This window comes from Aulonocara stuartgranti (genome assembly GCF_965226115.1).
Source record: "Aulonocara stuartgranti genome assembly, chromosome: 8".
Taxonomy (NCBI): Eukaryota; Metazoa; Chordata; class Actinopteri; order Cichliformes; family Cichlidae; genus Aulonocara; species Aulonocara stuartgranti.
In genome coordinates, this window is record NC_138959.1 from 7883652 (window position 1) to 7906291 (window position 22640).

Sequence of the window (22640 nt, forward strand, 5' to 3'; positions counted from 1 at the left end):
CAATTTGCTGTGTCAGTTTAATCTATCTGAATGTGGCATTTTTAACTAAACAGCATGGCTGCATGTAACAGAAAATCATTGTTTCATTAAAATAATAAAATCCACAGGCTACTCGAATCATCAGCACCACCTCACTTTACCAGTCCTGCCTTTTACATTTTATAATCCCATGCACTTGTGTTCTGGGGGCCTCTGGATGTCTGGAGTTTTGATCTCCTCCACACCTGCTTCACGCCCTGGAGGACGGGGCTGTGGCCCCCCCACACCCTCTAGCAGATTATTACATGAAGGAACCTTTTAAAAAAACAAAAAACAAGCGCGTCCATGCTCACAGGTGTACACACGGGTGATCACACCCACAAACTACACCCTTTTTGGCTCCTACCTCAAAGCACACTGTGTTCTGTTGATCTTATGTGCTGCACAATAATGTTTAACATTTAGTATTTACTGTCATATTCCCATATATCATTGTGATGTTGTTTATTCTATTACTCTTGTTCTCTTCTGCTTGCTTTCTTTTTTCTTTCTCAGCAGGTGATCCAGGTGATTGATATATGCATTTTTTTTTTCTCTGCCCGTTCTGTTGGTTTTTGTCTTTTGCCCTTCTCCCCCGTCCCTCTTCTCAGCTGTTTCTCTTTCCCTCTTTCTTTCTCCCCTTCTTTCCCCCAGTCAAGTCTGTCCCGTATTCAGTAAGTGAAAATAAAATAAACAATAAAAGGTGAATCAAATGGACCATTACGGCAAGGCTGGGATGGTCAGTTTGGTAAAGTAAATCCGTTGGGAATCTTTCTTTGCCTTTAGACAACAATTCTGATGGCAAAAGAGCCAAACGGGACAGGCCAAAAAAAAAAAAAATAAATAAATAAATAAATAATAATAATAATTATATATATATATATATATATATATATATATATATATATATATATATATATAATCCCATGCACTTCGAAGAATGATAATGCAGCATCAAGCTCTGTCCAGATATAAAGCAATTAACTTGCTGCACATTCCCAGCTGTTGAACCAACATAGTTACCATTCAGTTGCATGTGAGCTGCCAGTGCTAGTTCCATTTTGAGGTGACTGTTGTTATAAATTACCATCCATCCTCTTCCACTTATCAAAGTAAGAGTTGAGGGTCGGGGGGAGGACTTAGGCAGAGTACATACACCTGGGACAGGTTGCTAATCTGTTGCAATAAAACTAAATTTAATTTAACTGCTTTGGTTGGATTTGGTTGCCTCAATGTTTAAATAAATTACCTCAGAGTCAAAAAAATTTCACTGAAATTCCATGGTCTATGGTCACCACATTGCTGCTCGTCTCTTCCTGTGTCAAGGTCCCGTGATGAATTACTTGAATGTAAATCGGGAATATAACTCGGAATATACATTACGCTCTAAAAGATAACCTTCCTGCTGTTTTCTGTTAGGCTACAGAATGGGGCACTTACTCCCTGGGAATGTCTAAGTTAATCTAAATCTAATCTTAGTCTTTACCAGTAGTATCTTGCCATATATAGATAGTGTTTCTTTCTTTCTTTTTTTTATTTTCAGCCCAGTACACTGGAGGTAAATCTTTTTTTGTAATGCTCACAGAGCATGAAGCAGGTGTGGAGGAGATCAAAACTCCAGACATCCAGAGGCCCCCAGAACACAAGAGACCAAGGAAGACCAACAGAGGGGCAGCTGCGCCACTGTCCCGGAAAGAGCTGAGGAGAGTCCCAGATGAGGGCTCACTCAGCAGCCGCGGAGCAGAAGCCAGGGGGGGTTGCAGTGACGCGCCCGTGAGCTCCGCCGGCAGCCAGCTGCGCCTGAGTGACCGAGCCCCAGGCCGAGAGGCCGGGGGCACCCCACCTCCGAAGTGGCCCGAGCGAGCCCCAGGCTCCAGGCCCCGATAAGCGGCCGCCAAGGAGTGAGCCGGTGTGTACCTGGACGCCCATCCCCGGACACAAAGAACCACCAACGCACCGATGTCTGAGGGGGTCCGCCACTGGCAGGGGAAGTGGTGGTAGGGGGAGATAGGCCTCCAAACCTTGGAGGGCCTGAGATGTCCCCAGAGAGGTGGCGCCTGACACCCAACCTGACATATAGACACAGACATACAGGCACACACAGATACAAACATCCATTCCCACCCTCATGCTCTCATATGCACTTACTCCACACTCAACCAACGTGGAGACAGACATAAAGAGACGTTGTACACACGATCACACTCCCCAAGCGTACTCTACAAACCGGGTCTAGGTGCCCCCGCCCCTGGAGGGGGGAACTGCACCCAGACCCAGGTGGTGTTTCCCTTTTCCCTGCGGTGGGGGGAGGCAGACCGCCCCGACTCCGCAGCAGCAGGAAGGCTCCACACTCCAGACCGCAGTCGGACGGCCAACTCCTCCTCCTAGCCCCCCTGCTCCAGCAGGTCGCAGAGAATGGGGGTGAGAGAAGACTCCAAACCTCCCTCCACCCGCTCATTGTAGTGTTGATGCATGTGTGTTTTAAGGTGCATTTAAAACCCAGGAGGGCTTGGAGCTACCTGCCAGAGAGCAGCAGGTAAGCGCATGGTCCCTCCTGCTAGCCCTCAATGTCTATGTGTATTTAAAATTGAGAGGTGGGCAACGATGCCAGGGGTGGGGTGTACACCCTGATGGTACTTTGGACTCCGTGTATCGTGCCCACCCCCAAGATCCTATATGTATGTGTAATGAGAGTGTGAGTAATGTGAATGTCTAAGTTGTGGGATAAAATTGAGGCAGAGGCAGCCAGAAGGGGACAGGGGGGGGGGATAGCCTCCTCTGCACCCTGGTGACATACCCCTACTCCAAGGCCCTGCATGTGTGGGTGGTTGTGGTGGAGCGGGAAGAGGGAGGCAGCTGGAGATGGGGAGGGAAGGAAGGGAGGGGCAAGTGACCCCTCCCTGGGGCCAGCTCCCCCGCTGACCCCAGTAGGCACCCCCACACTCCGCGACCCGCCAGGGAAAGGGGGCCCAGGCCCATCCAGACCGGGGCCCAGTGCAGCAGCGCCGCCCGGCCCCACAGAGCCCGGGACAGTCCACCCAACCCCACCACAGAGAAAACTGCACCCACCCCACCATCCACTCATCTTCCAGACTACATAAGACAATAAACACCCAGGCTGAGATCTTCCTCCACCTCTCCTGTATCTCCCCCTCCTGCAGAGGGAGCTCCTGAGGAGAGGAAAGCTCCTGCAAGATGTGACAATCTCCCCCACCAGTTGAAGAGCACTCGATGCACCGGCGGCACCCTGCTCAAGGGCTGGGCCCCCATGCACCCACCCGCCCACAACCCCGGCAACACACCAACCAGGACCCAAGCCCCCGAGGCCCGGTCCGGGTCCCAGCCCAGAGACGGAGCGCCCCCAGAACCTCACGCCCATCCCGGACCCACCCAGGGGCAGCCAGGCTACCAGGTCAGTAACCCACGTCCGTCAGCCCAGACCCTCCCCTAGCCCCGCTGCACGCAGCCGCGAGGAAACAGTCACCTGAGAGCCAACAGAGCCCCTAACCGGACATGACCGCTACCCCGGGTTGAGCCCCCCAAGGAAGATGCCTCCGGGGAACCCCCCGACGCCCTAAGCCTGTCCCTACCCCCACACCAATCACAACAGTGAAGGCGGGACCAAACTATGACCCCCCACCCCCACTAGGTGATGGAGCTGATCAAAGGAGCCCAGAGCAATTGATCTGATGTGGTGGCAGAGGCTGTATCAAGACTAATGTAATCTAATAGATAATTTCTATATTGGTTAGAATTAAGATTATTTTTATTTTTCCAGTTCATGAGGACTGTTTTCTTGGCTATGCATAGGGCAGTGAAAACCATATGGGCTATATTCTTTTCTGAAGTGACATTATCTAAGCTGCCCAACAAACACACTAAGGGGGAAGTTGGAATGTTACATTTCAGACACTTCGATAAGTCTTCACATATCTCGCGCCAAAACTTCTGAACTGGTGGACAGAACCAAAGAGCGTGGATGTAATTGTCTGGTGTATTGCCTTGACAGTGTGAGCAGTTGTTGGAAGACGTAAAGCCCATCTTGAACATCCGATGACCTGTATAGTGCACTCTATGTAATATTTTGTATTGAATTAATTGAAGACTGGGATTTCTAATTAGATGAAAGGTTTTTAAGCAAATCTGAGACCAGAAGTTTAGGTCTAAGTTAACTGATAAATCCACTTCCCATTTTGCAATAGGAAGTGATATTGATTCATCTGTTTTAGAAAGCATTCTGTATATTTTGGATAGTAATTTGGGGGGTTTAAGAGTAAGAAATTGAACCACACTTGGTGGTGTTTGTAGTTCAACTTGACCCGGTTTAAATTTCTTTTTTACTATGGATTTAATTTGTTGATATTCTAAAAATCTTTTCTTGTTGATCCCATATTGTGTAACTAGTCCGTCAAATGAAATAAATTCTGTTCCTTCTAGTATATGTTCTAAATATTTGATTCCTTTATCACTCCAATCTGAAAAGTTTATCATATTATTGTTTTGTAATATGTCAGGGTTGTTCCAGATAGGTGTACGTTTGCATGGGATTAATGAAGACGCCGTCAATTTTAGAAACTCCCACCATGCTGTCAGAGAAGAGCTGATGTTGATGCTTTTAAAGCATTCATGTCGTTGGATGTTTGAGCTGATAAATGGTAGGTCTGAGATCTCTAGATTATTGCAGAGTGCTTGTTCTACATCTAGCCAAGGTTCATCTAAGAGGGTGTGTTTTAGCCATCCTGAGATAAACTGAAGCCTGTTGGCTAAGAAGTAGTGCTGAAAGTTAGGCAGTTCTAGTCCTCCTTTATCCTTGGTCTTTTGTAGTGTTTTTAAGCTTATACGTGGGGGTTTATTTTTCCAAAGGAATTTGGACATACATGAATCTAGAGATCTGAACCAATCTTGTGGGGGTTTAGTTGGGATCATTGAGAATAAATAATTTATTTTTGGTAAGACCATCATTTTTATAGCGGCAACCCTTCCCATGAGTGATATGGGTAGACATTTCCATCTAGCCAGATCATCTTCTACCTTCTTTAAAAGTGGGATATGGTTTAATTTAGTTAGATCTGCAAGCTTGGGAGAAACATTAATACCTAAATATTTTATATTTCCCGATTGCAGTGGTGTAGAAGAGGAATTATGGAAGGAGCAATTAATCGGTAGGACTGTAGATTTTGACCAGTTAATTGAGTAATCTGATATTCTTGCAAAAGAGTTTATCAATTCAATCACCCCAGAGATATTGGTTTGTGAATTTTGGAGAAAGAGTAACACATCATCCGCATAAAGGCTGATTTTATGTTCCACGTTCTTGCATTTTATGCCCTTAATTACTGAATTCTGTCTAATTGCTGCTGCTAGTGGTTCAATAAAAATTGCAAATAGTGAAGGGGAGAGTGGGCATCCCTGCCTGGTGCCCCTCAAGAGACAGAAGCTGGAGGATGTCTGGTCATTTGTTCTAACACAAGCTGTTGGGGAATTATATAATATTTTTAACCAGTTTATGAAAGAGGATCCAAAACCAAATTTGTGTAAAGTTGCAAATAGAAATTTCCAGTTAACTCTGTCAAATGCTTTTTCTGCGTCTAAAGAGAATATTGTAGTTTCTAGGTTTTTACTGTATGAGTAGTCTATCAAATTAAGTAATCTACGTGTATTTGTTGATGAGTGCCTACCTTTTATGAAACCAGTTTGGTCAGGATGAATTAAGAGGGGGGTTATTTTCTCCAGTCTCTTTGAGAGAGCTTTGCAGATTATTTTAAGGTCTACATTTATAAGGGATATTGGACGATAGCTTGAGGGATATACAGGGTCTTTGCCTGGTTTTAGCAGGAGATTAATGTTTGCAGAATTCATATTTGATGGAAGTCTGCCCTTTTCTTTAATTTCCAACAACGTTCTGTAGAAAACTGGTGCTAGAATCGACCAGAATTCTTTGTAGAATTCTGCAGGAAAGCCATCTGGACCTGGAGCCTTATTATTGTGCATACTTATCAGGGCTTCCTGGAGTTCACCTGGTGTCAGTGGTGAATCCAGTGCCATTGCTTGAGTGTCCAATAATTTTGGAAGAGTTATGTTGTCCAAAAACTGATCAATTTCTTTTTTAGATGGGTTTATTTGTGGTGAATACAACGTTTTAAAGAAATCCCTGAAAATGTTGTTTATTTGTATCGGTTCATATAATGTGTTCCCAGATGAATCTTGAACAGCACATATAGTTGTTTTTTCTTTATTTATTTTTAGCTGGTTTGCTAGAAATTGACCGGATTTATTACCATGTTCATAATTTTGTAGGCGTAGTCTTTGTACTAAGAATTTTGTTTTTTTTATCAATTATCTCATTTAATTCTAGTTTTGTTTTGCGTATTTTGTTCAATGTTTCCTGATCTTGGTGGGACGCGTAGGCTTCTTCTAGTGATTTGATGTTTTTTTCTAATTCCTGAATATTTTTGTTTTCTTTTTTCTTTTTATGTGATGAGAAAGAAATTATTTTACCTCTCATCACAGCTTTCCCTGCTTCCCATAGAACAGAAGCTGATGTTTCAGGAGTGTCATTATAGTTCAAATATGAAGTCCACTCTTTTTTAAAATATTTAATAAAGTCTTCATCTTTAAGTAGTGATATATTAAATCTCCAGTTTTTTTCTTGGCGTAGTATTATTCTTGTGCATTAGTGTTAAAGATACAGGACCATGATCGCTGACAGCTATAGGGTGAATCTCAGTGTCTGAAATGTCGTTCAGCAGTGAGCTGCTGACCAAAAAATAATCCAGACGAGAGTAGGAGTGATGGACATGTGAGAAAAAAGTATATTCCTTACTGGTGGGGTGAAGGGAGGAGGGGGCTGTGGCCCCCCCACACCCTCTAGCAGATTATTACATGAAGGAACCTTTTAAAAAACAAAAAACAAGCGCGTCCATGCTCACAGGTGTACACACGGGTGATCACACCCACAAACTACACCCTTTTTGGCTCCTACCTCAAAGCACACTGTGTTCTGTTGATCTTATGTGCTGCACAATAATGTTTAACATTTAGTATTTACTGTCATATTCCCATATATCATTGTGATGTTGTTTATTCTATTACTCTTGTTCTCTTCTGCTTGCTTTCTTTTTTCTTTCTCAGCAGGTGACCCAGGTGATTGATATATGCATTTTTTTTTCTCTGCCCGTTCTGTTGGTTTTTGTCTTTTGCCCTTCTCCCCCGTCCCTCTTCTCAGCTGTTTCTCTTTCCCTCTTTCTTTCTCCCCTTCTTTCCCCCAGTCAAGTCTGTCCCGTATTCAGTAAGTGAAAATAAAATAAACAATGTAATGCTCACAGAACTGAACTAAAAATACATAATCCACTATGTACTCTTCTTTCATCTCTCCATGTCTTTTTATTCTATGGACATCCTATATTTGTGTGTATATGTTCCTGCCTCCCTGGTTTTCCATCTTTTTTTCCTTCCTATCTTCCCCCCTCTATCTACTTCTTTCTCTCTCATTCTCAGGACATGCAGATGACACGGGGCTTGGCCAGACAAAGTGATTCCACAGTGCCGAGGTCTGCCAGGGAGAGATAGCTTAGACACAATGTCACTGCTGTTAGCAATGTAGATGCAGACTGCCGAGGGAAGGGGGACTCAAGCTCGAATGAGAACGGAAGAGAGAGAAATAGAAGCGAGGGAAAAGGAGGAAAAAAGAAACCTGGCAAAAGGGCTTCTGGATGGAACCAATGTTCAAATATACACAAAGGTAAAGTATATAGAACTTGCTTAATTAGACTAAGTGGAGAGGATACATTCTAATGTACTTTGTTTTATCCGTTTCCATGAGCAGTTCTATTAAATCCAACAGGAAGTTCATCGCCTCTGGCTGAATGAAATGCACCCCTCAAAGAAAATCTGTGCTGACCCACTTCCCTCAGTATGTCAGTTATCTAGAGGAAGCCAACAAACACACTCTACTCTCTACCACCTCTGAGGTCTATACTTTAGCTAAAAATAGACGCACACACCCAGGCTTGCTTGATTCTGTTAGACTTTGCAGCTCTCAGATAACAATACACTCGATATTTACCGGCCTATATCGATCCAAAAAAAAAACAGAAGAAAAGAAAACCCAACATGCATTTCTCAGGTTTCACGTGTTTACACACCCATTCATCCATCCATCCTTCCAGCATTTCTTCCTTGGGGAGTTATAAAATTTCAGATTTAGGTTGTTAAATCCCCACAGCTTCAGGAACACAGCCAAACCTGTGTTCAGCACGCTGGAACCCCATCTCAGCTGTGAAATACATGTTAATGCATTATAATTTCTCCTATTTACTGGAGGAAACTGAAGAAAACAAAACCTAAAATAAAGCATGAAAAAACTGGGAAAATATTGCAATTCATGTATATATTGTAATGTACATTAATCATTTGTGGGCTGCTGAGACAAAATTCGACATTTAAAAGAAGATCTTCGACTCTGGGAAATGATGATGGAATTTTTTCACTGTCTTCCACAGATTCTAGATCAAAAAAACGAGTAATTGGTTGCTGACCTGTAGTTCACAGAAAACTGGAGATAATTAATGCTGTCAAAATCAATAGACTTTTGAGATTAAAATAATGCGCTAAAAAATAATACTATTAATTTACTACTTTGTACCTGCTGTAGTGGCTATACAAAGCGGGAAAGCTGTGTGGGGGTTTTAAAACATTGAAAATTCCCAACTCACTTTTGAGAGTGACAAACAGTACTATCAGGCGCAGCAGTGGGGACAATAGTCAAGTTGTATTGCTTTCTCTTGTATCAATAATTGCAGTGAATTAGCTGAATTGTTTCTCTGACATAAATACATATAAATGAGGAGCTCTTCTTAAAAAAACGTGAGAAATTCATACAAGTAAAGAAAATATTTAAACACAACTACAACTGCAAAAGCCCTATCACCTCCGAGTTTGTGTTGCATCCTCTGAACCACTAAAAAGCATCTGGTGTGTTGACCAGAGGAATGACACAGGACATATGGGTGCAGCAGTTCTGTTAGGAAGAACGTTTGAGAGACTTGAAAACAAATTAAAGGACTTTAAAGATGATTTGTAAACAAAATGGAAGCCAGTGAAAAGAAGATAAAATTGGAGGGATGTGCTCTCAATTGCTTGCACCAGATAAAAATCAGGCATTTTTGCGCATGCTGTAGGCGAGCAATAGAGGCCTAATTCCAATAAGAAGTGCAGTGCAGTAAGAGATGAGATGTTATAAAAGCATATATCGCCATTTCAAAGTTGATTTGGACAGAACATTCTTGACTTTTGACAGCAAACTGAAAAAAGCAGGAATTTAGCACTGCTTTTACTCAAGTATCGAGCTTTAGAGCAGGATCCATTTTCACACCTAAATTTGTAATAATGGAATCTATATATGTGGACCAGTGGGGAAATGTTGACACAGGCAATACAGTTGGTGCCACTGAGCTTGACAACATGACTTCTGTCATGTTCTCACTAAAATTAGGAAAATTTAGATCCAACTGTCCCCTGATGTCGATAAAGCATTAGCATGGTGAGACTAATACATAAACCAGTGGTTCCCAACCACTGTGCCGCGGCACATAGGTGTGCCGTGAGAAATGTTTAGGTGTGCCGTGGAAGATTATCTGGTTCCACCGGATTAGTACTCTAAGGCTACGTTCACACTGCAGACAAAAGTGAATCAAATCTGACTTTTCTGACCCTATGCGACTCATATCATCAGATCATGGTATGACAGTGTGAACAGCACAAATCCGATATTTTCAAATCCGACCTAGGTCACTTTCGTATGTGGTACTGAATCCGATACATATCTGATGTTTTAGAAAGCGACTGCTGCGTGAATGGTCATGTCGCATTAAATCCGTCTTTTACGTCACTGACACAAGACAGACGCCAATTATCAGCGCCGGAGAAGACAAACGAGAAAGCATGGTGGCGGAAACTGGAGACGGAGCGAGGACAGAAACTGAGGTTTTGGACTTGATTAGCATATGGGGAGACAATTCTATTCAAGTTACGACTGTGCAAAAATTGATAGACTGCTGCAACAACACCTACTAGCTCTGTAGCCGCCATTTTTACATAAACAGAGCGCATTGTGTGTGACATCTTCTTTCACGCTTTGAGGGCCATGAACCGTTCACACTAGAGCACATTTGCTGTCACATTTTATTTGTAGTGTGAACAACCAGACAAAAAATATCAGATTTGATCAAGAAATCGTAATTGAGCATTAAGACCTGAAGTGTGAACTTAGCAACAATTTCTTCATTTTTCTGACCCTGAAGCTACATCCATGTGCTCAGTCAAGTCTGTAGTCCATCCAGTGGGTAATAGCTTTCTCATTTCCCACCACCAAATACTCTTTGGAAAAAAGGTAGCTGGCTTTGGTAAGGACATAGCCTCCTCCAACTTCTCAGTAATAACTGCGACTTCTTTTTTAGGTGTTTGTTTTTTTTAAGGAATGGCTTTTAGGCATCCTGTGGTTATCCCATATTTAATGTCACAAAGTAACTCCCCTGGGTAAAGTCTGCAGAACTTTCAACTTAGAGAAAGTGTGCACAAAGTGGCTCAAGACCCTGCCTAAGCTCTAAGGGTCTTAGAGGAATCATGTCTCAGTCCGTGACTCTGTGAGTATGGATAGTGGAATGCCTAGCGTACCAAACTCTTGGTGCTTCTGTGTGTCTCTTTTGCCTGCAGTAACAGTTTTATTCTGTGGCTTGACAAAGGTGAAAGTGAAATAAACTGTTCACAAAGTTTGGTATCGATAAATGCCAATGGGCAATGGTGTTTGAAACTGCAGCTTGACGAGTTCAAGTGTGAGTGCATGGAATAAAGCACCCTCTTTCCAGCAACAACATCTGTCCTGATATCTCATGTATACTGACACGATGTACACAGTTTTAAAAGTTTAGTTAGAACGTTAGAGAACTGCAAAAAAAGAAGAAGCTATGACTCTAGATTGACCGGAGATTTTAAATTTAAAAAGTAATAACATTCACTCTTCTTTAGAAAACATAACTCTATATTAAATTCTGTGATTTTGTATTTTAATATCGAATATTAAAAGATTTGATCATGTGAGAAATTAATTAACTGCTTTTAGGAAGCAAACTATCTGATCATTTTATTTTATTTTCCAACACAGATTGACGGGATTGGTGATAATATTACATCCTTGGACTCACACGATGAAAAAAAAAAAAAGAATTCACACAGGCACTAGCTTCCAAAAAAATATAACAGATTCCTTTAAAAGCAGAACAAAGACCTCTGGTGTACCTCAGGATGTGGGTGGCATTTATTCTGGATGGCTGTAGTGTGCTTTTGAGGGTTTGCAATTATCCTGCTACACAGAGGGGAAAGCACCAGTAACGCGCAGAAGGGGTTCTATGGATTTTACTATCCCCTCACAGCTGTGTCTGTCTGTGGCGGTGTGTCTGTGTGTGTGATAGAAGTGAGTGAGTGTTTGGGGGAGAAAAAAAAGTCAACACACTGACTTGGAAATGGCACCGTTGCACAATGCCAACTGGCCCAGTCAACTTTGAGTCAGTACCAGATGGATTCACACATGCACAGACCACACATGCACATATACGTACAGATCGTCCACCAGCACGGTTTGGTGGGCACGTTAAATATACTAGTATCATACCTGAAAGGCATCCAGCACTAGAAAAAGATACAAATACACACAAATATCCACACTGTGGGCACCCAGTTATCATGAACAGATTGGATCAGTAGTAAAAGTAGCATCTTCCTTGTAATTTTTCCAAAATACACATACCAACACAGTGCTAAGACTGTCTGGCCGGGTGCGATGCCATGTGGTCTGGTGTCACCTGACAGGCATATCAAAGTCCGACACACTTGGTGCTGCATTTCCAGACTAGTGATGGAATGGAGTGTTAATCCTGCAGGAAGGCAGGCGGGGAGGCAGGAGCTGTTTCTTTAGGGCACGGTGCCTGCTGTTAAATCGTCTCTACCTCTACTGTCTGCCTGCATGCTGCAATGGCACGCTGACCCCTGGCCCAGTTGTTCTGGCACTATTGATGAATGAGGGGGCAGTATTGTATGAGTCATGTAAGCGAGTGGACAGCGTTGGTGTGTGTGTGCTTGCACGTCATGTGTGTAGGTGGCTGAGGATGTGCAGAGTGAATGTGTATCAGTGTAAGATATCTCGTGTATGTTAATCTATTGTAACTAGTAGCTTTAAATAGAAGTTTACCATATTATGTATACTGGTCACACACACTCATGTCCGTGTGTGAGGCGTTGCCATAGTTACTAAATGATCTTTCACAATTAGTTTGGCTCACTGAGAGTTGCCAGTGAGCAGCACAAGGATTGTCACTGGTCATGGGTTTTTAATTCAAAATGTCACAGTCCTGAATAGGGATGGGTACCGGTGTCCGGTGCCATGATGGCACCGGTTCTGACATAAACGGTAGTAACCAGACTGAAAAGCAGCGCACATTTCGGTGCTTTATTTCGGTGCTTTTCCTGAGCTGTGATACACTTCTAGCCAATCATTTTACGTTTCCGAGGATAGTAGGCGGGTCCAGGTACGTACGTTCTTTTAGAGCAGAGCTACAGATTAAAAATGCCCAAGGCGAAGCGGTCAAAAGTCTGGCTGTACTTCAAAGCAAAATATGCAAACTCAGCAGCCTGCAACAAGTGCTTTAAGTTGATACTGTGATACTGTCAAAGGAGGTAACACCTCAAATCCGATGAAACACCTGGCGACGCATAGCTTTTTTTTTTTAAAAGCCAAGAAATGCGCTGTATTTGATAGCTTGCTGCGAGACCTCACACCGAGCGCATCTACTGCGGGTGTGGTGCCTGTTATCATACCCGGAGTTAGCAACATCCCCAAAAACCCGAAGAGGACACTCCTGGTCCCTAGCCCTGCCAGTGTGGCAGAAATGATGACGGATGATGATGCAGCAGCAGCCGTTCTTCTCTGCGTGAGTAGCTTAATGTTGTTCGTGTGTAATTTACGTTGAGTAGGCTAACCACGTTATTACATTAATGCAGGTAAGGTGAACTAGCAAACATCATCATAGCTACATGCGGCTGTCTTCTTGTTTGATGGCAGGTACTCCCTTCACCCTGGCCAAAAAGGCTAAAATGACCAAAGAAAAAGAGGGAAACTGCTAAACATGAGAGGTTTTTGGATAAAGTTTGTGTTTTTTCCATTGTTTAAGCACTGCTTCCAGCCAAGAGTGATACCATATATGCCCCATAGCTGCAGAAAAGGCTAACATTGTTATCTTTTTACAAAAACCAGCTGAACATGAGAGGTTTTTGGACCAATTTTGTGTTCTCCATTCTTTAAGCACCGGTTTGAGCACCGTTTAAGCACCGGCACCGTTTCAAAAGTACCGATTTGGCACCGGTATCGGATAAAACCTAAACGATACCCATCCCTAGTCCTGAACATTAACTGTTTGTGGCTTGAACCACAAAATAACCTTTTTAATACCTAAGAGTGTATTTGTTTTGGTGTAGACACAGGGGTGCGAGGATAAATATCCTGCTTAGAAAGCCTGGATTCTTCTGCTCTTCTTTTGCACCTGTAAAGCTCTTATTGTTACAATCTGTAACAGTTGGATGTACACGTAAACTGGAGTAACACACGCAAGGTTTAAGACTGAACATTCCAACTAAAATCCACTTTACACTGTGTCAGTATTCCTCCTGAAATATTTGTGTATGAATGTTCATACAGTATGACAGCATGTGTTACAAGCCATGGCTTGACCTTGGCATGTTCATAGTTCAGAGGTACTGGGCTGCGTCTGGCTGCACATAGCAGCCAGCAGATAACTGGCCTGAATACTCCAAGTGACACAGGCATCTGGCACCTGCAGAGCCACTGGCAATGGACAACCATGTTATATCGTGTGTCAATGTGTGGGCAAGGCTTTGAGCTTGAAAATGCCAGCAGCTGTTGTCCTTATACCAATTTCCCATCTCTCCAAAGCACACCTGTACAACAATATGAAGCCCAGGAAGGGGCTGGCGTCTGGCACATTAATACTTTCCATTCTTTGCGGTAGTCAGCAAAACACTGCGGGCTGAGAAACATTGGTCTTCAACGAGTCTCAAACAACCACTGTGCCAAACTTAATCAAAGACATCACAGACAATAAAAGAACAATAAAACAGCAGTCCTTTCAGCGTTCAACCAGGGCATACAGTATATTCCATTTGCCCACAGGGCTACAGCACTCAGCTTTACAACTCAGCGATTTTTCAAAGTAATATCCTTGCTTTCTGCCCCAACTCCACCTCCTCTTCCAGTGAAGTGGGTGATGTAGAATGGAGCAATTCATTCAACTCTGGGAAGTCTTCAACGATTGACTTCTGTATTAAAGTGAAATAAGGACTGGCCTGGTTGGCTGCAACCAAATGAATGGGTCAAACATAAATATGGGGTTACTACTTCACTGACCTTCCCTGCCATGCTGTCAGTACTAGTCCTTACTTGTATTTGCAGTGTATAGTTTTTGATTGATATAAAAAAATATATATCTTATAATGTTGTTTTTTTTTGGTGCACTGCATAGCAAATTCATAGATTAAGGGCAAAAAATGTTCTCAGAGACTAAATTTGAAGTTCAAATCTCCAGTTTTGCAAAGTGGTTATGCTTCCAGTAGCAATATATTCAGCTTTTTTTTATCGTAGTGAAGGTATTTACAGAATTATCGGATTGATATTTATGACCTGCTGACTATGAATTCGGATGATTATGATGACTTTATGACTAAACATCTCCACCACTAAACATGTGTCAATCTGTTAAGTTTCTAATTACATGCTACAAATCAGCATGTCAAAACTGTCTTTGAGAAGTATCTCATTGACGCTGTAAAGACTGATGCATCGTTACCAGTGGCATTAATAACAGGGAAGATTAAAAATAAAAAATAGCAGAGAAATGATACGAGTTGAGAAATAGACATCGAAGGGTGCAGGAGAGGAAGGTGTAGAATACACACACAGATATGTATAAAAATTGAGTGTAAGAGCAGTAGAGTCCTCCTTATCCCCTTTGCTCTATACTTTGCAGTGCTCAGACATACCATAGAATCAAAGGTTGGAGTCAGCATTAAGTGCATTCGACAAATGGGTCCCTGCAGAGAAACCTGTAGGTGTTTAAACCGAAAGCGGCTGTACATTAGGGGCTGTGTCTCTTTCCCTCTCTGTGTCTTTCAGACGATCGCACAGACACACACTCTTTCTTTCTCTTATGCACAAGATCACATACACACCCACATTGTGTCTGTTGCCAGTAAGATTTCTGCTTTGTCAGTAAACAGTTGACCGTCCTTGTCAGTAAAATGTTTATGTAGCTGGCCATAGTCCTGGTAAAGCTGGCAAGGGGAGCTGGCTCAGAAGATAAGACCACAGATGAAAGAAGAGTGCAATGATAAATAACGACACAAAGCCACCAAAGAATAATTACACAGAGAAAAAGAGAGAAAGAGGGCTATTTAAAGTAACTACAGGGAGGTTAGCAAAGTGTATGTTTTTTAGACTTCCGGCACCTCGCCAACAGATGAAACTGATACACATCTGGGCTAACTGCTGCTCAAACGGAGCTCACCAGGCGAGAGCTCGAGTACTTGCTGCAAGGTCAACTCACTGTGGAACTATTTTGAATGACAGTACAGAAAATGTGAATAAATAAACGAGAAGGGCAGTGTTTTGCATATTTAGTTTTGCTCTCTCCTATCACATTGTCTTCAGTAATACTGTTACGATATATAAAACTGCATTATTGCAATAGCAGCTTTATCCATTTACATTCCCTAGTGCGTGCAACAATGAGACGAACCCCAGCAAGAGCATTACCTTGTGTCAGCCTTCACTGATGATTTAGTGCATATAAAGAGAGCTACTTCAACAACTTCCAACAAATTACATTACTTTGCAAGAAAACAGTTCCCATTAATATGGAAACAACACACTTGTTTCTCACTTGAGGCAACAACATACAATCAAGCACAGCCAGGCTACAGAAGAGGGTATAGTAGTGGCTGGTTTAATGCATCTCAAATGTAAACCGATTATCGCTGTAGCACTATCTAGTTGTTTTCCGTATTATAGGAAATGTTGGACGGAAATTACTGATGTGGTTGCACTATGGAAAAACACCGCTTTAAGCAGCTGGTTTACAAACATCAAGTCAAGAAAAAAAGCATCCTAGATAGAAAATATTTTCCAGTTTTGTTGTGTGACATAATTGTGCAGCTCCTGAAGAGGTACAAGGTGAAGTTACATTAGTTATTGCTAAAATAAAGTATTAAGCAGTTCTTTTATACTTTTACTTCACATGACCAGAGAAAACACTATATCGGCTACTTTCTTTTGGTTGCAATTGACTTACGCTGAACACTGCAAGATGTTTAATGCAGTGTCATTACTATTGCACTATAATGGTAGTGCTGCTTCTGGCACCTTGTTTCAGTCAACTCACACTTCAAATTGCGAAGTGTGTCATCAATGACAGTAATTCATTGGAAAGGAAGGCTGGAAAATGCCCTTTTTTAAATTCCATTCAAAAAGTGCCTGGAAGCTGCAAGAATCAGTAAAAGCTACTTTATTTTTTTATTATATTGTCAGAAATATCAGTGTTGTAAAAACTCTTGAAATATATGTTATAATTTTGAGGCTACCCAGTAGCTGGGAATGGACAAACAAAAAGACCTTCTGTAATTACACCCGCCGCTTACTAGTCACCATCTCCTCAGTTCTACATTGAACTGCAAAGTAGCTAATCCCTTTGAGTTTGAGTTATTCTACACCTGAATTTTAGAAATTTAGAGATGACAATGATAAGCTGAAGATAATCTAGTCCTGGCAAAGATGAAAGAACAGTGAAACATCCAGATAGCAGTTAAATAATCAATGTAATTTGAGGTGTATTTTAAGCAGTTTGTTAAAAATCTCCTTTCTGAGTTCATTTAATGCACTGCTGCTAGAACTGGGTAGGTTATTTTTAACAACATCAATGCTTGCTCATACTTTGGCAACAGTTTATGGCTACTTGTGTTCTTATGTTGCCAACTGTGAGAAAGCCAGAAATTTCTTACTTCTCTTCATAATTACAGCCGCAAGGCTGACCTGATTTTTTTGCCACTCTGCTATGCAAAACTACAGTACTATAAACAGAGTTGTACAGTCCACGGTTTATCTCGCCATCATTCGTCTTGGTCTTTTAATACTCCTAATATTCTCTTCCTTACTCCTACACTTTTCTCAGGCTCCCCCATCTTCCCCTAGAAAGCTGATCAGTCTGAGTCTTTGCTCCAGGTTGTGGCTGTTGCAAATCCATTTCATCAGATAAAAGAGGGGACAGAAATCTGATGCTGCTTCAGATCCTTATAGGTTTGACAGAGAGGAGCAGATGAAAAATGGGGGATTACTCCACTCTCTCCTTAATAAGTCCACACAGAAGGGGAACTGTTACAGCTATATGTCCAGTCATCAAGTCTTATTGTAATCTGATTGAAATGTGGTGGAAGACAGGATGATGTAGGAGGTAAAGCATTTCTAAAAAGCCTTGGAAAAACAAAGTGGTTCTTTTTCTAAGGTCCCAACTTCAAAATACAAAATACTGAAGATGTAGGAGCATGGTCAGGCATCACAGTGTGCAAAAGGCCACTCGGCCAACAAATAATCCCCTTTGAATAATGGCTGTTATTCTATTTCACTCCCAGCTTCTCCAGATTTAGGCTGGTTGTAATTTCCCCTCTTATATGGCTGAGTTCCCACAAGTGACTGTGTGAGAGTTTCAATCTGCATCTGTCTGCAGACCCAGTGAATGCAAAGCGAGTGCTAAAGCTTATCATTTTTCCACCTTCTTACACCTTACCTCCACTGTCTCTCTTTGTGGCAGTCTTCCGCTTCTCTTCCTTCTCTACTACTGGCTGTCATAAGCCACCTAACCTCCCCGCAGCAGTCAGCTTCCTTTGTTACAGTAGATATTTAAGCTATAAGGGATTTGAGATGAAACAGTGCAAGGAGTTAGACCACATTACCCTACAAAAATCTATGCTGATACCCATTGGACAGACCGAGTAGGGCAAGGAGAAGAGAAAGATTATACCACACTGTAGAAAATATAGTGTTACTCTGCTGTGAAAACACTGTTGAGCAAACTCTGCTGTGTTGGATGCAAACAGGAGCCTGCCACCAGGGGACACAAACCAAAGTTCATCTGCCTCCTCTACAAAAGCAACAACCTCACCAACAATAAACACATGACACAGCCAGAAAGGCATCAATGAGGCCACTGCAATAATGAGATCTGAGGCATTACAGTTGTGCTTACAAATTGGAAAAGGTTGAAACTCTGCACTGGAGCGAAGAGAGGACCAGAAGTAATCTGCCCCAATAACGTCATATGCAGAAACTTAGTGGAGTCACTGCTTCCACCTTCTTTGTGCGATTAAAATATCCCCAATTCACGCCACATCTTCTTACTAAATACTGCAAACCCTAATTTGAAGAAATGACTCAGGCAGGAATTGATTAATTAAAGCAATAAACTGTAAATTTACTTATACTTTATACTTCTACTCCAAGAGTCACCACTGTGAAGTTGCCAGGCAAGATTCCAGGAAATCATTTTTTCTCAAAACAGCTGTAGACTGACTGAATTGTCAACTCGTTACACTCAGTTTCTATCTTCATTCTGACGTTGAGGATGTCAGACCAGAGACGGCTTGTTGTGTAGCCATATTATCCCAAGAAGGTACCGAAAACTCCCAAGCATTGGTAGTTAAGTATATCTCCATGACAGCATAGAGCTTGTCAACACAGCACTCAAAGGACTGTATTTATTTATATATTTGTTTTAGTTTTTCAACTGTGAAATCTTGTTGTAATGTCATGATGCCCAATGAATTCATTGGAGTGGATGAAGTCTGTTGTCAAGCAAGCCTAATTTTAATCTTTGAATCATACTGGCACTTGGCAGTAAGAATAGTACTGAGTAATGTAGGAACCCATCAACTACTCTGATATTATTTCTTTTCCCTACACCAACTGTCTTTAATAAATGCAGAGACATTAAAAAAAAGAAAACTGAACTGTGCAAACTCTAGTCAAATGTCACTGGCCAGCAGAACTCAGACTTCAACTCAACAGAGAGCAGAAACCAGAAAGTTAAGTACCAAAAATCCCTCGCCTAATAATTCTACATTTTCACTTTTAGTCTGGGTTTAGGTTTTCTTTTTTTTTTTATTTGAAACTTATACAATAACGGATAATTGACTGATACAGTGATTTATGTAAACAAGCTGAAAAGATAAAATCTATTTCTTTTGTGTAGCAGAGGGAAATCAGAATCAGAACACTTCATTAATCTCTAAGGAAATTATGCTAACAGAGAAAAACTTTAGAACGTTTCATATTTTTAGTATCCTCGTTATCACCTTTACATATAGTTCTTATCAGCTTGTTATCACTGTGGCATTTCTGGTACTTGACCCTGTGTGAAGTCTGACATATCACTGTCTTCTATATATAGCTCACTGAATACAAGTATGACACAACACAACAATGCTACTCATGTTCTTTGTCTGAACAATTAGTGAGAGGCTAAAGGCACAATGTGGGTGACATTGCTTTGCAGGTCTTTCTTTCTATCTTGTTCCCTTTCATTCTCTGTCAAACCTGTTACTACACTTGATTGAGAGAACTGAAGTGTGGGCCAGTTGAGCTCTTTCCTCCTCTTGAGAATGACGTAATTATTAGTACTTGAAATTGCCTTTGAACTCAGGATATACTTTATGAACATCTCTGTCACGAAAGAGTGCACATCACAGAGCTAACGCAAAGTTTTCTGAGACATTAAAATCATCAATGTTAACTAATTTGACAAATCTAAAGAGCTTGGAAAGAAAATCATCTGGATGTCTTTATGTTTCTCGAAGATGTTTCACCTCTTATCCGAGAAGCTTCTTTAGTTCTAAGAGCAATTGGTGGAGAGTTCCAGATTTTAAGACCTATGGGAGTGTCCCCAAGAAGGTCATGGACACCCTTTTGATCTTCTACCTAATCACACGAGCCAAGGTGTGAAAACGGGTGTGAAAATGTGTCTCTCATAATAGTAAAACAAAAATAATACATTTTTAGAATTCCTGATGAGCACTGTGCTTCTGGTGATTTGGCTTCATATTTTAGTTACTGATCAAATGGAGTTGGTAAGGCTGCCACGTTTTTGTCTAGTTGCTGGTAGATTTTTTCAGCTTTAATCTGGGACTTTAAGAGAAAGTCATTATTTAACAGCCAACTAATGCAGCAACTGGATAAATGTACTTTCATTTGCTCTCTTAGTTCCCAAAGGGTCGCCACAGAGGATGGATGTGAATGTTTGATTTGGCACAAATTTTACACTTGGTGCCCATCCTACTCAACCCTCTAATTTATCCAGGCTCGTTACCCCCTGAGGCCGGGTTTGTATCTGTTGGATAATTGCTGATAGTTAAAAGGCAGATGTTAACGTGAGTGCCGGCCAGGTTGACATTTATGATAAAGTAACTGTTCAATACTTGTTGAATGTTGTTGAAAGTGTTGTTTAGTGTAGTGAACATCAACCATACACAATACTAGGTACAAGAAGTCTGAACTATGAGTGGCAGTTACACTAAAGGTTGAGCTCCGAGTCAGTCATTTACTCCAGCATCAGCTTACTTAGATTTCATTTAGATTATAGATTAAATACTTTAGATTTAGTATTGCTGTTTTGAAAAAAGTACATCAAAATGCTGAAACAAATAGCATGGTAAAAACAAGATCCAATGAAACAACTACCGACATTATGAGGCCATAGATCACAAGACACCTTAAGACGTCCCATATCAAAGCCCCAAAAGATTTTTGATGATTCGAGGAAGCACCACCAATATAACCCAAATCATTATGTCTTTGTGCACATTAGGATCAGAAATTGTTGAGCCAGTAGCAACATAAATTCTTCATGCCCCTTATTTCAAACGCTTCTTTAACTAACTTTAATATTTGTTCATATAATATGGAACCAGCAACTCACAGTGCATATTTCATCACATTGTTTTGTTTTAAGTGTTTGCTTCAGCAACAACAACCAAACAACATTATAAAGGAACATGAACACAGAGCCACAACAGATTATTATATGATTGGATCCGAGAGGGTATAGCTCCTTTCACGTCTGCAGTTATGGCGCTGTACTTCTGATGAAGGTTTCAAAAATTCATGCTCTATGGGAAAAGGTGTGTCGCTTCACAGTTTTTGCATTCATGGTGAAGTTTGCAAATTGCTGAGCTGGCATTTTATCACCATCAGGCTCAGGATGCTTTTATGTGATCTGTAGATGTTTTACAAGATGATCAAGTCAAGATGGCTGACTAAGCCAAATGCTGTATATCGCCTCAGTTTGACTGAGGACTTTTTAAAAATAAATAAACATGGGGGACACATGCAAAGAGACATGCTCCCTCTAAAACATCTTCATGTCTGCACAGCAGTACCTTTGAGCACTCTGTTAAAGAGTAAGGAGTCAGGGGCAATACTGTTGTGGTCAGAGAGCACAGAGAACAAATGATAGGGTTGAAGTGACCTTGATAGAGGGTTGAGCTAACACCTCAGTGGGAGGAGAGAGAAAAGCGTAGGAGATGAAACTGAAACAGGAAACAAGAGGCAGAGGTCAAAAGCTTTGATAACTGCTTGCTATTTGTGTGCCTTAGCTGTTAAACTGCTGGCTCTAATTGCTAAATAGCAAATATTCATTACCATTCCAGTCATTAGTCATATTGTGTATTTCTCTGCGTGTATATCTGCAGGTGTGGGAGGCCTGGAGTATGAACAATGCAGGCATAAGTAATAAGGCATCTGTTATTGCTTCTAAAAAAAATAGATATTGCAACAAGTACCAGTGCCTTAAGGTAGTTGATTCAGCATTCAAAGATAGTAACAGAAATTAGAGCGTAAATCAGACAGAAAATAATAAAATGTATTTATTACCTTTTCGTGTGCCCATCAGTAGGAAACAGCAGCAGAAAGAGAAAAAAGGGGAAAAGAGGCAAAAAAGTTAGAAAAATCAAAACACACCTACCTATTATAAGAATAGCAGCAATAACAATATTCTACTAACTGCAATAATTCTGTAAGATTAAGTTTTAAAACATTTTAAAATGTAATTGTGTACATCACCACAACCACAAAAGAAAAAAGAAAGAAAAAAATACCTGGACTATTTTTTCCCTTTCTATCTCCCTCACTAAGCCTCTGTTTTGCAGCGTTTTATCTCAGTGTGAGTCCACTACTGGTTCATTGCGATAATGCTGGTATAATGAGTGGCAAGAAACAGTCTGATACATTGGAATAAAAATAAATTCATATTTCAAAGTTGGAATAATTACGGTCTGTAAAGTCTCAGAACTTGTGATTCATAGGCAGCAGTTTGAGGCTATAGTTCTGAGCTGACTTCATCTTTTAAGTTTTCTGCCAACAAATCTCAGTGATATGTCTTATCTTCTTTGGTCCCCCTTGGTGTGATTTGTTCAACAAGGTGTGAACAGACACTCAGGTGCAAACCAAAACCACGAGA

The 22640-nt window shown here is 41.3% G+C and overlaps 2 protein-coding genes across 11 annotated transcripts in view; one reads left to right on the plus strand and one right to left on the minus strand.

Annotated features, from left to right (window-relative positions):
- LOC309713259 (uncharacterized protein) overlaps positions 1-22640 on the plus strand; it is a 396604-nt gene that overhangs the window by 164975 nt on the left and 208989 nt on the right. The gene's annotated exons all lie outside the window — the stretch shown is intronic.
- Positions 1-22640, minus strand: part of sdk2b (sidekick cell adhesion molecule 2b) — a 284764-nt gene that overhangs the window by 129910 nt on the left and 132214 nt on the right. Inside the window, exon 1 of one of the 8 annotated variants that reach the window (XM_082544734.1) lies at positions 22279-22295. The exons of 6 other annotated variants lie outside the window; for them this stretch is intronic. The gene's annotated coding sequence lies outside the window, so the exon portion shown is untranslated. Of the gene's footprint in view, positions 1-21561; positions 21576-22278; positions 22296-22640 lie in introns of those variants that run through there. One more of the 8 variants, XM_082544735.1, reaches the window with a different exon arrangement.